Source organism: Sabethes cyaneus, chromosome 2, assembly GCF_943734655.1.
Source record: "Sabethes cyaneus chromosome 2, idSabCyanKW18_F2, whole genome shotgun sequence".
Taxonomy (NCBI): Eukaryota; Metazoa; Arthropoda; class Insecta; order Diptera; family Culicidae; genus Sabethes; species Sabethes cyaneus.
In genome coordinates this window covers 164,280,120-164,294,192 of record NC_071354.1, presented here as the reverse complement: position 1 = coordinate 164,294,192, position 14,073 = coordinate 164,280,120, and the positions used below count along the sequence as shown (strand labels likewise).

Sequence of the window (14,073 nt, the reverse complement as noted above, 5' to 3'; positions counted from 1 at the left end):
AACTCTAATAAAAATGCAAATTTCGGGACGTTTTCCCGTATGAACGGACGGCGATAATTGACAAATGGCGTCGTTTAGGATCGTTCTAAGTATTCCACTTGAAGCAGTGATGATTTTAATTGTACATATTGTGATCCATATAGTTCTGGTTTTCATTGCCTTGGTGATTTTACTGTTATTACTTCGAATTAGAATCTCATTAAGGCAACGGAAACTCTTATAGAATGGAAAAAACCGAAGCCAAACTTTTATTCTAATCAACAAACTACAGTTATATGTCCAAAAATGCGTTTCACTATAGCCATTTCAAACCCAACTTTTCAAACGCGTTGCACATTTTTTTATTTTGTTTTGATTGATTGATGGTCAAGCGTTTAGCTAATCTATTTACGTTTTGGTTATAATACACCGCTACAAATTGCTTACATTATCGACCATCGATTAGCTTAAGTCAATGTTACCATGAACGCGGTTGATTTGCAATTCATAACCTTCCGATTGAACGTGTCTGCAATGCAATTAGTGCTGCAATTTTCGAACAAAAATGTGGAATGATGCCTTTTTTCTGATGAACTAATTCCCGTCGTAGTAAGTAAAGTCACTCTAATTTTCATCATTTCTTGGATGAATTTAATGAATACTCCAAAAGTTCTTGTGCTGATTTGACTCAAACACATTAATCTTCCGATCAGTGCACTTTGAAATCACTAAAAAGCGATTATTAAAGCATTTTATTGAAATTACACAACTGACTTTAAATTCGTCGCACCGTTTTAAAATCCGTTCATCAAAATTTTTCATCGTCCGAACTAAAAGTCACAACAATGTTTACAAAATAAGCGCGCATGTGTTTGTGTAGGACGGCTTGAAAAATGTTATTCTGTAAAAATTTCTGCTGGTCATGCAAGTTTTCCCGGCTGCAGCAAAGCGACAATGCGTTGCGGGTGTCATTTTTATTTATGAACTAGCTTACCCGACAAACTTCGTATTGCCACAAATTAACCTGTGTTGTACATAAATCATGAATCTCGGATGATCTTTGTCACTATCTCGAGTTTTGCAAGCCCCCCAGTGGGCGGTGCTTCCGACTGCGGGTCACCGGCAACACTCGCGACCGGCTCGGCCTGAATGATCTAGTGTTACTATAGATAGTTTTTGTGGTCTTGTTATTGATTAATGTTTTATGGAAGAGTCTCGAATTTCTCGAGTTGGATTGGTTTTTGATTTTCGTAAAAATTTCTGTTTTATTTGTATGAGAGTCCATATCCCCCTACCACAGGGGTGAGAGGTCTCTAACTATCATAAAATAAATTCAAGACTCAAAAATCTCCTACATGCTAAATTTGGTTCCATTTGCTTGATTAGTACTCAAATTATAAGGAAATTTGTATTTCATTTGTATGGGAGCCCACCCTCTTAAAAGGGAAAGGGGTCGTAATACACCACAGAAAAAAAATTCTGCCATCTAAAACTCTCACATGCCAAATTTGGTTCCATTTGCTTGATTAGTTCTAAAGTTATGAGCAAATTTGTATTTCGTTTGAATGGGAGCCCCCCCCCCTCCTAAAAAGGTAAGAAGTCCTAATTCATAATGGGGAAAATGGTTGCCTCCAAAAACACCCACATGCCAAATATGGTTCCATTTGCTTGATTAGTTCTCGAATTATGAGGAAATTTGTATTTCATTTGTGTAGAAGCCCCCCCTCTTGAAGTGTGGAAGGATCCTAATTCACCGTAGAAAGTATTTTTGCCTCCAAAAATCTCCACATGCCGAATTTGGTTCTATTTGCTTGATTAGTTCTCGAGTTATGGGGAAATTTTTATTTCATTTGTATTGGAGCCCCCCCTCCTAATGTGGGAAGAGGTCCTAATTCATCACAGAAAAAATTCTTGCCTCCAAAAACACCTACACGCCAAATTTGGTTCCATTTGCTGGATTAGTTCTCGAGTTATGAGGAAATTTGTATTTCGTTTGTATAGGACCCCCCCTCCTAAAGTGGGGAGGGGTCCCAATTCATCATTGAAAAAAAATTGTCTCCAAAAACACACATATGCCAAATTTGGTTCAATTCGCTTGATTAGTTCTCGAGTTATGAGGAAATTTGTATTTCATTTGTACAGGAGCCCCTCCTCTTAAAGTGGGGAGGGGTCCTAATTCACCATAGAAAATTTTCTTGCTCTCGAAAACCTTCACATGCCAAATTTGGTTCCATTTGCTTGATTAGTTCTCGAGTTATGAGGAAATTTGTATTTCATTTGTATAGGAGCCCCCCCTCCTAAAGTGGGGAGAGGTTCTTATTCATCATAGAAAAAATTCTTGCCTCCAAAAACACCTACATGCCAAATTTGGTTCCATTTGCTTGATTAGTTCTCGAGTTCTGAGGAAATTTGTATGGAAGCCCCCCCTCTTAAAGGGGAGAGGAGTTACAATTCCCCTTATAAAGAGGGAGGGGTCTCAATTTACCATAGAATAAATTCTTGTCACCGAAAACACCCACATGCCAAATTTGGTTCTATTTGCTTGATTAGTTCTCGAGTTATGAGGAAATTTGTATTTCATTTGTATAGGAGCCCCCCCTCCTAAAGTGGGGAGAGGTTCTTATTCATCATAGAAAAAATTCTTGCCTCCAAAAACACACACATGCCAAATTTGGTTCCATTTGCTGGATTAGCTCTCGAGTTATAAGGAAATTTGTATTTCGTTTGTATAGGAGCCCCCCCCTGTTAAAGTGAGGAGGGGTCCTAATTCAACATAGAAAATTTTCTTGCCCTCGAAAACTTTCACATGCCAAATTTGGTTCCATTTGCTTGATTAGTTCTCGAGTTATGAGGAAATTTGTATGGAAACCCCCCCTCTTAAAGGGGAGAGGAGTTATAATTCCCCTTATAAAGAGGGGAGGGGTCTCAAATTACCCTAGAATAAATTCTTGTCACCGAAAACACCCACATGCCAAATTTGGTTCTATTTGCTTGATTAGTTCTCGAGTTATGCAGAAATTTGTGTTTCATTTGTATGGGAGCCCCCCCTCTTAGTGGAGGGAGGGGTCTCTAACCATAACTAAAACCTTGCCTGGCCCCAAAAACCTCTACATGCAAATTTTCACGCCGATTGGTTCAGTAGTTTTTGATTCTATAAAGAACACAGGACAGACAGACAGACAGACAGACAGACAGACAGAAATCCTTCTTTATAGGTATAGATGACGGAAATTGAAATGGTTAGTCGACATTTTCTTCTTCGTCGCACGAAAAAATGTAGGAAATTTGGCTGATAGGAATTCTTTAATGAAAAAAGCATTTAAATAAATAAATTTCAGCTCACTTTGATTGAGCGCGTATGATAGATAACAAACAAAAATATTAGGGAATAGCTAGTTTTGTATTGTGTGTCATAAAAAACGCTAATTTTAATAATTTGTGTTGGATAGGACGGGAATAAGCAATTACGACGAAGCAGTAATATACCCTATTTGAAAAACAACTGAAACAATTCGTATCAATAACATATTTCAGCTAGTCGAGCGGTGGTTGTTCAGTGCAAAAATTGACACCTTAAGACGCCTTCGTAAATAGATTGGTAGGACAATCGACAATCGTAAGTGCAAATTTCCCTCGCGGGTGAATGATAATAAACATGTTTACGTTATTTTTTTTATTTTTTTTAAATACACATTCAGAGTACGAAAACATCACGTGAGTATCGTCACATTAGCTACCATGGTTGTTAATACGTCGCTTTTGTTACTTCATTAAGTTAATATATTCAACGTGGAAAATTCTGCTTAAATAGTCTGTTTTCTGATGGCTTGCAAAGTAGTGACCGGTGGTAACTATTTTATTCATTAGCAGTATACATTCTTTGGGTACACATCCGATTTACGGTGCTCAATTCGCTCCGATGCTTTGGAAAGCCGGCATTCGTTATCATTTTATTTTTATGATGTAAATGTTTTTATTTGCTAAACAATGCACATCGACTGATAAGCGGATTATCAAGTATGCGCGAACATTGCAGTAATAATGTCTAGTTCATTTATATTACCTGCAATATGAAGTCATTCAAATAATAAGCACACGCAAAAGCTAGACTATGCTAATCAGCATAAAAAAGGAAATGTTATAGAAGATACGAATATGAGAAGTTTACTCTACTATCTACAGATACGATTATAGCAGAAATCTAGGAAGATTAGATAGATGCAAAACTTTTTTTGTGGAAAAATGCATAATACTTTCCATTTTTACCTGATTAATTCCGGGTGATCGAAAAGTATCTAAATAAATTAACAAGGCACGATAGAGTTGATAGAGTTTATATCATGGTGGCTGAGTGCCCAGAGTTACGAAACCATATTCGCCGAAATAAGTTGAAAAAGGCGTGACAGGGTTCAACATCGTCCCCCATAATCCATAATCAGTTATCTTTTAGACGTTATTTTTTTGAGAAAAAATTGATAAACAAATATCATATATTCAATTTTGAATTCAGAACTTAATTTTGCCCCAGCCTATGCAACCAATAAGTTTGTTTACTACAAAAGTTCAAATTAATGGACAAAGTAGTCAAATCCCCCAACATAAAAAAACAATAAGTTTGACGACCACAAGAATGCCGGTTGTTTCTCACGTTCAACAAACTCGAATGATTGCGTCAATATCGGTGACACCTTTCTTGTTATCGTGTTTAATTAACATCAAAAAACACCGCATACGTCAGCAATGGCATCCAATTTTTTCACATCCCGATGTACCCTTGACAGGTCCATTATCGCATTACGCTCAATTAATGACGACGAAGTGTCCTCTCTCGCATTTAAGTGCACTTTTCTTCGGGCCCTTGCTTGTCATGCACTATTATACAGACAAAATAAACAAAGATGCGGGATATTCTAGTCGACGCCTCGTTTGATTGCCTCTTGCCTGTCTATCGATTTCAAATGATTGTTCAATGCAGCCACTCAACTGTTTCCAGAATTATGTGAATAATTGTCGTCCTCCAAAATGTGTTGACGATGTGCTCAGGCTCTAGGGATTTAATTGCAGTAAACTTCTTTTCCCCTGGCTGGCGAATCAATACCTACAACTATGCAGGGCGAACCAAGTGCAGTGAATAACAGAGTAATTATAGTAAACCTTGACGAGAAATCAATTTGTCCGCAAATATTAGCCTGAAACAACCTTCGCCAATTGGATAATTAGTTTGCTGATAAGATTTGCGTCATGCTGTCGTTGGTGTCGGTTGGCGTGTCAGAAGGGTTGTAAATATTGGCTGTTGAAACGCCGGCGAGAGGGATGCCACCCCGGGGTAGCACGGCTAGAAGTGCATAATTTGATCAGTTTTTATGAACTCGTATAAAACTTAATTTACCATTTCGAAATTTCATTGTCGAATTTTAACACTTTTATACGAGCAATCCTGGTAATTGTAGGATTCTATCAGCATTACTATGCTAATCAACCTTATATGGCAATTAGCAACGCAATGCAAATTTGTTTGAGCCAGAAAATCAATAATTGCACAATATTTGCGGATTTTGATTATTTTTTGAATTCTTACGTATTGATTAATGAAATACAAAGATTATAAGGGTTGTGGAGAAACGGACGTATGGCTGACTTAGTACTGCGACAGACCGATTGGACAGTTGACCTTGGATCTGACCTTGGATTTAGACGTGAACATAGCCTTGGTTATGCGATGACTGTTCGACCTCTATTCTTCCAGGTCCTTTTTTTTTGTTGACTCATTACTGCGATTAATCATGTCAATGCTGTGCTGAAGGACCAAAAGGGGTTGGGTGGATCTATAAGCAATGTCGCTTATATGATTACACGGGATATAAGACACTCCTTCCAGCATAGACTTCCGGTTTCTAGATACATAACTTCGCCGTGCAAACTTATCTTGCGTGATGATTTGTGTGCTAGAAGAGCACGTCAAAATCCTCTCCAACCTTATATGACTTGGGCTGGTTACCACATCCCTCATCCAGTCTTCGATTCATTCGATACCCTGATGCTCCGTCCCCTTTACGATAATGATGGTATATGGCAATGTAATAAAATATGTGTTACCTATATGAATATACATTATACGAAAATATATAGACAAAAACAGAACAATCTTACCAGCAGTCCTTCGAATGGAATAGAGTTGCATCATTTGAGTTTACATGAGTGCTTCCATTATTAATTTAATTACTATTTAATTATTAATTTTCTTCTGGTATCCATGAGCATTATTCAAACTTTCTTCGGCCCGAGTTTTCACTGTACAGTGCTTGCTCCATGAGCTAAAACAAAACTAATCATTAAAATAACTTATGTTAAGCTTACCTACTAACAAGGTCGTGCGGATCAGCCGTCATCCAAACCCGCAGTTTTGAGATCAAGCAGCCGGGAACCACCCTTCATCGCACCTCCTAGCTTGGCTACTCAATAGAGCATTACCGGGTAAGGCCGCGTGGAGGCGCTAGGTAGGGGCTTGGGATGGCTGGAGCTATGTTGGACGCTTCCTCATTTGCCTTCCCCATTTCATACCCCATTACGTGAAAATTCCAACAGTTACCCACAAAATCCAGTCTTTTAATTTAAAGCCCACATTGGCACATCTATTACGAATCGATTTGTATGAGATTCAGTATCGTGATAGATTGTAGTTTTTGAAAGCTGCAAGTGATATTTACTGCAAATAACAACTTTAAATTATTATTTCAGCCAAACTATTTTTCCTTGTTGCATGGAAGCTATTATGGTCAAATAATAGTTACAAAAATTTCTCTACTCATATCTTAAAACTGTAACGTAAAGATTGACTAGATTTTGTTTTTCCTTTTCTTCCAGGTTGCTTTGTTTTCAACAATTTGGATTGGTTGCAGTTTTTCTTCAAAATGGTAAGTTGTCATTTGTCGTTATTTTGTAAAATTACTTAAGTTGTTAAGTCAATTATACCTCAATAGACCAACTTCGTGTTTTGTTCGCCTTATTTGCCGCCAGTGAAAAGAACTCAAATAGCTTCCAAACGTTGTCAAAACATCAGAGGAAACAAATCCCATTCATTCCATACTGTGCGAAATGCAAGAATAGTCCATGTTGCCCAATTCACCCCTAAATACACTGTAAAACCCAATTAAACCGATTAAAACTAATCCAAAGACAGGGGAATAAACTCGAATAGCACCAGTACATTCGAAAGACATCAGGAGAGTTTAATGTCATCGATTTAGTACCGTGATGAATTCACAATCGGTCCGTTTTGCCTGATTTTCTCCTAGATCTACGAAAACACGTTCATTTGCTATTGCGTAAAAAAATCATAATTTTTCAACGATGTTGTCTTTAGAGAAGTTTATGAAGAAAATACTGCGCATCTTTTTAAGCTATTTAGGTGATCTTATATTCATCTATCAGGGTGATACAAACTTTTGCTTTTTTGAATCCGTAAAAAAAAATTTTGTTTCTTCAGAAAAATTATAGAACACAGTAAAATGAGCAACTTTGCTGAATATAGTAACTATACATCTTTTACTAGTTGCGAGATATAATGATTTGCTTAAAAAGTACACTTAAAAATCAATTCTACTCAATAACTTTGCATCCAATGCATTTATTGTTGAGTGCTACCCTATACCAACATCACCGGTTGCTAGAGTAATGCTACGCTAGCAACATTATTTGTTACCTTAGTAACCTAATTTGTTAATAATTTGTAATAAAAAGAAAAACTTTTCATTCGTTACCAGTTGCTCGAACATACAAGAAGCAGTTTTCAATTCCTCCGAAATCTATTCCGGTCCAAACTCAATTCCCGCGAACAGGTTATGGTGCCCAGAGCGTAATCCGGAACAGATAAAGAAAATTCGAAGATTTTGAAGCGAAGCAGTTCTTTAGAAAATCTTGAAGATGGAATTAACGAGAATAGCGAAGTTGAACAACGGTAATTATCCTGCGTGGTCCTTCTCGGTCCAAGCATTGTTGCGGCGGGAACAGTTGTGGAAGTATGTTGAGCCAGGGACTCCACCGGAACCGTTAACTGACGCCTGGAAGGATGGCGACGAACGGGCACTAGCTACAATTCAGCTGATGGTGGAAGAGGGCCAGTTCGGTATAATTCGAGCCAAAACTACGGCAAGAGCAACATGGACGGCGCTAAAGGAGAAGCACAATAAAACTTCTTTAGGCCAAAAGGTAACGTTATTGAAGCAGATTACTAACCAGAATTACAAAGAAGGCGAAAACATTGATTTGTATCTCGCGGAAATCGAAAAGTATTATGCTCGGTTGGAAAATTCCGGATTCGAAATGACGGAATGTCTCAAGGTTGCTTTGATTTTGAGAGGGTTGCCAGAGTCGTTCGATCCGCTGACTATAGCGTTAGAAGCTCGAAACGAGGAGGAACTGACGCTTGAAATGGTGAAGGTGAAACTCGTTGATCTAGCAGAGAAGCTGAGTAAGCAGAAAAGGGAAACGGAAGAGCAGGTGTTAAAAATCGGCAGCAATCAACACAAAAATCTTATCTGCTACAACTGCGGTAAACCAGGACATCGGAAGCGGAACTGCAAGGCGGCGTTAGCGGAAAGAGGTGACAAGAAAAGGCCGAAAGAAAAGGCTAAAACAGTGCGCGAAAACGGCCAAAAAGAGTCGTTCACGTTTATGGTTCGAAATAGTGAAACAGTTTCAAATGCGTGGGTGATTGATTCGGGCGCGACTGCTCATTTGGCAAACAATATCGAATCGTTCGTGCGTTTAGATAAAAGTGTGCATCCTGTAATTTCAACGGCCGATGGCAAACCACTTCGTACCAAAGGTGTAGGCGACTGTACGATCCAGTGCGTTAATGAGGTTGGAGAACAAATCACCGTAACTCTGACAGATGTTATTTATGCTCCCGACCTGGAAGGCAATCTTATATCGGTTACAAAATTGGCGAAGAAAGGTGTTTGTGCCAGATTTAATGCAGATCGCTGTGAATTGGTGTATAATGGCAAGATTATAGCTATGGCGAACAGAGTTGGTGGTCTTTATCGGTTGAAGTTGTACGGTGAAAAGGAAACACTGCTGATGGTGGAGCAGTCTCGACACAACGAGGATTGCCAGCATCTTTGGCATAGAAGGCTTGGGCATAGAGATCCAGACGTGCTTAGTGAAATTGAACGCAAAAGCTTAGCTTCCGGTATGAAGATTAGAAAGTGTGGTATAGTTCAAACCTGCGAATGCTGTGTCGAAGGGAAAATGGCGCGGCCCCCATTCCCGCTGGCAGCAGAGAAGAGGTCTGTGGATGTACTTGACATTGTCCATACAGATGTGGCTGGTCCTATGACTTTGACGCCTGGAGGTTGCAAATACTACATGACAATGATTGATGATCATAGCCGTTATGCGGTGGTGTATTTCCTCAAAGAGAAGTCCGACGTAGCAGATAAAATCCGTGAATATGTACGATTCACTCAGAATCAGTTTGGTAAAAAGCCAAAGGTTATCCGGTCAGATAGAGGAGGAGAGTATACATCCAATGCTCTTCGTCAGTTCTACAAAGAGGAAGGTATCAAAGCCGAATGCACTGCTGGATATGCTCCGCAGCAGAACGGAGTCGCTGAGCGGAAAAACAGGACCTTGAATGAGATGGCTCTTTGCATGTTGCTAGATGCGGGAATGCCTCGACGTTTTTGGGCGGAAGCAGTTAACACAGCGGCTTATATACAGAATCGGCTACCTTCAACAGCGATAAATGGCACACCATTCGAAATATGGTTTGGAACAAAGCCAGATCTTAAGCATATGAAAGTGTTTGGCTGCGGTGCTTACGTTTGGACGCCTACTCAGAAGCGGAAGAAATTCGACGTGAAAGCGGTTAAAATGACATTCGTCGGTTACTCCTCTGAGAGCAAGGCTTATAGGTTTTTAAATACTAACACCGGGCAGATTGTAATAAGCAGAGATGTTAAATTCATGGAAATATCCGACGAAGGCAAAACGGTAGCTGGTGGTACTTCAAGATACCTTGAAAAAGAGGCCAATGGATCTGGGGAAGTTGCAGTACTCAGTGAGATAACAGTTCCAGTGGTGAAGCAGAGTTATGAAGATTCCCAGGATGAATTCTACTCTGATGATGAAGATGAAGCGGCTGCTGATTGCGTTCCAGTACAAAGTGAAAATTCTATTGTACAGGATTCAGTACGGAGGTCTAGTCGTTCCAATTTTGGCGTAGCACCGGAAAGGTTGATGATTGGTATAGCATCAGGTCCATCTGCAGATCCAAGAACGTTCACTGAAGCTTTAAGTAGTGCTGACAGTAAGGAATGGAAGGTAGCTATGCAAGAAGAAATGGAATCTCTCCGAGAGAATGAGACGTGGGAGCTTACACATCTTCCTCCTGGAAGGAAGGCCATCGGATGCAGGTGGGTATTTAAAAGGAAGGAAGACGAATCTAGAAAAGTGGTACGTTTTAAAGCCAGACTAGTTGCGCAGGGATTCTCCCAAAAATTTGGGTCCGACTACGATCAAGTATTCGCTCCTGTGGTAAAGCAAATTACTTTCCGCACCGTTCTTATTCTGGCAAGTCAACAACAAATGCAGGTGAGACATATCGACATCAAAACTGCGTATCTTTATGGAAAGCTTCAGGAGGAGATCTTCATGAAACAGCCACCAGGATATACTATCGAGGATCCAAGTACTGTTTGTCGGTTGAAGAGGAGTCTCTACGGGCTGAAGCAGGCTGCCCGTGTCTGGAACCAACGTATTGATGCTGTGCTCCAGGAATGTGCATTTCAACGATCAACTGCTGATAACTGTTTGTACGTTAGGCGATCGAACGGGCTGATGATGTTCGTGCTTATTTACGTGGATGACATTGTTGTTGTCAGTAAAACTGTTAAGGAGTATGAATTGTTCGTCAAAGCTTTGAAAGGTAAATTTAAAATATCAGAATTAGGAAGCTTAAAGCATTTCCTTGGAATCCATGTTCGATTGGAAAAAGGAATATATGTACTTAATCAAGAAAGTTATATTAAGAAGATTCTGGAGCGTTTTGGGTTAGGACAGTGTAAGGCCTCGAAGGTACCAATGGCAACCGGATTTCTACAACAAAAGGAGGAGGATAGTGAGCATCTTCCGGATAGAGAGCAGTATCAGAGCTTAATTGGTGCTTTGTTATACATCTCCGTTAACACGCGTCCAGATATTGCTATAGCGACATCGATCCTTGGACGCCGAGTATCAAACCCAACAACTGCAGACTGGATCGAAGCCAAGAAAATACTGCGTTATCTCAAAGGTAGTATACATCACGAATTGCATTTAGGTGGAAAAGCAAACATGAAGCTGGAAGGTTTCGTTGACGCAGACTGGGCTGGTGAAATTGGGAACCGAAAATCGAATACTGGTTTTTTGTTCAAATTTAGAGGCGGTCTTATAGCATGGGCATGCCGGAAGCAAACAACCGTGGCGCTATCAAGTACGGAAGCAGAATACGTGGCGCTTGCAGAATGTTTGCAGGAATTGCAATGGCTACGGAAACTTATGGACGATGTGGGAGAAATTTTGGATTTACCTATATTAATCCATGAGGACAACCAAAGCTGTATTGCGCTTACCATTAGTGACAGATCCTCAAGAAAATCGAAGCATATTGACACTAAATACTGCTTTGTTAAGGATTTGGTGAAAACGGGTATTGTAAACATCCAGTATTGTCCCACAGAAGAAATGGAGGCGGATATTCTCACTAAACCATTGGGAGCAATCAAACTTCAACAAATTCGTCAGCTAATTGGAGTAAAGCCAACTGATGTTGAGGAGGAGTGTTGAGTGCTACCCTGTACCAACATCACCGGTTGCTAGAGTAATGCTACGCTAGCAACATTATTTGTTACCTTAGTAACCTAATTTGTTAATAATTTGTAATAAAAAGAAAAACTTTTCATTCGTTACCAGTTGCTCGAACATACAAGAAGCAGTTTTCAATTCCTCCGAAATCTATTCCGGTCCAAACTCAATTCCCGCGAACATTTATTGCTTTCAACTGCTCTCCAAAGTTATTCAGTATGACAAAATACTCATTTTTTCCGAAGACTGTTTTTGCCTTTGAGTTAGTTTTAATCATTTTAATTAGGTTATATATGTCTATGGGGGTGACTTGGGCAAAATGGACTATTCTAGCATTTCGCACAGTATGGAATGGATGATATTTGATTCTTCTGATGTGTTGACAACAGCTATTTGAGCTCATTTTACGGACGGCAGAGAAGTTTAGCTTTTATCATGATTTTTGTGGATAATAGAACAAAATGAACCACTTCTCGAAGTCTGCACAGGAGACTTGCGTATTGTGCAATGTATTGCTTTGCTTTATTGAACATCTTATTCCAACCTAAACGTTTGCATCTTTGCCTTCTTCCCTTCAATCAAATTTTGGGTAGTGATAGGGTCGACTTGTAACTACACTTTCTTCAATTCCAGTTCATTTTTGATAACTTTTGGGATTTTACGAAGGTTTTCTTTTTTGATGGGCCAACATTTCTTGATAGAGTGAAATTGCAGAGTGTTTGGAATGTTTCTCCCTTTTGGTACGAAAGCAACATTGATGGTCCTTCAATAGTCTTTCTATAAATTTGTTCATTGACGGTCTCTGATGCGATGTATGGCTGACTTACTTTGCCACATCGGCAAGGTAGATTGCTTACTAAACAAGGATTTTTTTTAGCGAATTTTGTTATATTCAATGCGACCAGTATTTTGATCTATGCTTTCGTCCAGCTGTTGTATTTCGCCTTCGTTCTTTTTGCAGTATCGCTATAAAGTGAGCGAACTTCTTTTTATTATACGTGCTTAAATATCAGTGTTTTCCTTACCTCTTATGCAATACCAATCTCGTTCCCAGAATCAGGTAGTGGAACAAGGTATAATTTGCCCTTTAAAGCCACGAATTTGAACCCACGAGCACTCGTTTGTCAAGGCAGACTCGGTAGCCTTGTGACTACAGGACCGCCAACTGCAAACTTAGAAGTAACAACATAATATTCCTGTCCCAGCATTTGTCTGGGGTCAACCATGATGCACGTTTCATCATTCATTGAAGTGCCGAAAGGTTTTTTGTGAGTCACGTCCTGTACAGCTTCTTTGCGCGAGCTCCGGCCGCCGTATTCTGTTTGTCTTTCCGGTTCGGTGCCTTTCGAACTTTGTACACATGCGCATTATTATCAATGCGACCAGTATTTTGATCGATGCTTTCATCCAGCTGTTGTCAGTCCAGAACGTATCTATTTTTTTGTCACATCCAGAATCGAAATGTATGTTGGGTTGGCGCTTGAATTGGTTAACTACTGTCCTGGTCTTCTACGGATCTGCGACTTCGTATTTCCTACTGTTAACCCCTTTTCGTGTCATAGCCTAATGCTGCTTGATTACGTTTTGATTACTTGAGATACAGATGAGTGTGCGACTCCGAGTTGCTTACCGATCTACGATGAGAAACATTTGGGTTTTCGAAGTGAATACTCAAAATTTTTTGCGCACAGGTTTTTGTTCAGAAGCCTCACTGTAGCCAGTCAATCAATTTTGATGAAACTCTGTCGATATAAACATTTGATCTTAATTTCAATTCATTTGTACTCACAAGTTAAAAAATTGACAAACAAGTGAGTGTGTTCAATTTTTACCTATACAGTGCTTAGTAAAATTAAACGATTATTTTAGTTATTTAGTTATTATTTAGTTCGGCAACATTAATTCGCAATTCCAGAAATTCTAGCGGTGCCAGCAGTAAACATAAGTTTACGCGGTAATGTGCGAAAAATTTCAGATAACTGCGCGAGACACATTAGGTATAAGTTTTTAAAATGAAATAAAAAATAAAAATCCCGCATTGTGTCAAAAGAGAAATTCACCGAGACGTTTAGGTGCACATGCCTCGGCAAGGTTCAGATTGTCACCTGTGTGTGATTTCACCCGTACTATCATTGTTAGTCATACCACAAATTGTTTTTACATCACTAATGTGTCAGCACGGCTCCAGTTCATTATTATTAAGCTTACTCATCGCAGCTCATTTGAATGGTACAGCCACAATGCAAA

General features: G+C 39.4%; 1 protein-coding gene across 1 annotated transcript in view; it reads left to right on the top strand.

Moving 5' to 3' along the window:
- LOC128738036 (uncharacterized) overlaps positions 1 to 14,073 on the top strand; it is a 114,137-nt gene that overhangs the window by 47,795 nt on the left and 52,269 nt on the right. Inside the window, exon 2 of the mRNA XM_053832851.1 lies at positions 6,844 to 6,893. The gene's annotated coding sequence lies outside the window, so the exon portion shown is untranslated. The remainder of the gene's footprint in view (positions 1 to 6,843; positions 6,894 to 14,073) is intronic.